The 1,967-nt window shown below is 38.6% G+C and overlaps 1 protein-coding gene across 3 annotated transcripts in view; it reads left to right on the top strand.

Moving 5' to 3' along the window:
- The window catches only part of LOC108292176 (histone-lysine N-methyltransferase, H3 lysine-36 specific), a 68,802-nt gene that overhangs the window by 18,312 nt on the left and 48,523 nt on the right, over positions 1-1,967 (top strand). The gene's annotated exons all lie outside the window — the stretch shown is intronic.

Here is a 1,967-nt window from a genome sequence, read left to right on the forward strand (position 1 = left end):
TTTTTTTCCAAGAGATGGGGTCTTGTTGTCTAGGTTGGAGTGCAGTGGCGTGATCATAGCTCATTGTAGTCTTGAGCTCCTGGGCTCAAGCAGTCCTCCCAACTCAGCTTCCCAAGTAGCTGGGACTACAGCCACATGCCACCATGCCTGGCTAATATTTTTTTATTTTTTCTTGAGAGGAGGGTCTTACTATGTTGCCCAAGCTAGAAAGTGTTCTCTCTCTCTCTCTTTTTTTAGCATGATATGTAGATGTCACAGCATGTAAACAGTGAAGAAATCAGGGCTGAGGCATAGATCTTATGCCTTTAAGTCACTGAAGCCACACATATGGATCATACTTTCCAAAGAAAAAGTGTCGTTAGGGTAAGATAATGGTCAGTGACACTAACTGGGCATATATGCTCTTAAAACGAGTTACCAAAAGGTGAGGAGGAACTAGTCAATATCTCTGAAGCCACAGGAGACAGGTGTTATCTGTAGGGCAGATGCAGCAAAGACACTAAAGAGGTTCTGGAGTGAAATGAGGCTTTTGTATGTGACAGTGAGAAAATGCTTTAATTTTTGCCAGAGGATGTCTCATTATACTAGATTGACAGGTGAGTGGATAGCAGTATACATAAATTTCTTGAAGAAACTTAACTTCAGCAGAAAGGAAGATAGTACCTAAAGGGAGGATATTATAGGGTCAAGAGAAAGATCATCTTGAGTGTGTAACATAGTTCTATTAAAGTAGAACTGAAGTGCAAAAAATTGCACATTTCAAGTGTATGATTTGATAGGTTTTTGTATGTATATATGCATGCACCTGTGAAGTCATCGCTCAGTATTATTATTTTGAGATTCAGTAAGGTTGTTGTTTGTATTGATAGTTTTTTTTTTTTTAATTGCTGAGTAGTAGTTTGTTGTATGGATTTACTTGGTTGTTGATGCATTCATCTATTGATAGACATTTGGGTTGTTTCCCACTTTGGTGGTTATAAATAAAGCTACTGAGAACATTAACGTTTTTGGACACTTTGTTCCCTCCTTGCCCCTTTCCTCCCCTCCTATTTTTTTTTTTTTCTCCTTGAGACAGGGTCTCGCTCTGTTGCCTAGGCTGGATACAGTGGTACGATTCTGGCTCACTGCAGCCTCAACCTCCTGGGCTCAAGTGATCCTTCTGCCTCAGCCTCCTGAGTAGTTGGGACTACAGGCACTTGCCACCACACCCAGCTAATTTTGGTATTTTTAGTAGAGACAGGGTTTCACTGTGTTGGCCAGGCTAGTCTTGAACTCCTGACCTCAGGTGATATGCCCACCTTGGCCTCCCAGAGTGCTGGGATTACATGTGTGAGCCACTGTACCCGGCCAAATTAAAAAAAATTTTTTTTTGTAGAGACAGGATTTTTTACTACTTTGCCCAGGCTAATTTTGAACTCCTGGGCCCGAGCAGTCCTCCTCATTCAGCCTCTGAAAGTGTTAAGATTAAAGGTATTATCCACCATTCCTGGCTACATTTTCTTTTCACTTGTGTATATACCTGAGTAGAAAGGTTAAATTGTGTGGAAGATGTATGTTTGAGTTTTTAAGAAAATGCCAAATTATTTTCCTAAATGGTTGTACCATCTTATATTCTCCTAACCTATGTATGAGAGTTCTGATATGGATATGTCTTTAGCAACACTTGGTATTATCAGTCTTTTTAATTTTAGCCATTCTGATAGGCATGCAGTAGTATCTTATTGTGGCTTTTATTTGCATTTTCCTGCTGACAAATGATGATGAGCATCTTTTCATATGCTTATTTGCTGTCTTTGATGATGTATCTGATCAAAGCCTTTTTAAAATAGTTGGGTGTATTTTGTTTTGTTGAGTTTTAGGAGTTCTTTATATATTCTAGATACAAGTCCTTTATCAGACAGAAACTTTTTTAAATCTGCAGGGTATGGCTTTTTCTTTTTTCTTTTTCTTTTTTTTTTTTTTTTTTT

Source organism: Cebus imitator, unplaced genomic scaffold (genome assembly GCF_001604975.1).
Source record: "Cebus imitator isolate Cc_AM_T3 unplaced genomic scaffold, Cebus_imitator-1.0 Scaffold478, whole genome shotgun sequence".
NCBI lineage: Eukaryota > Metazoa > Chordata > Mammalia > Primates > Cebidae > Cebus > Cebus imitator.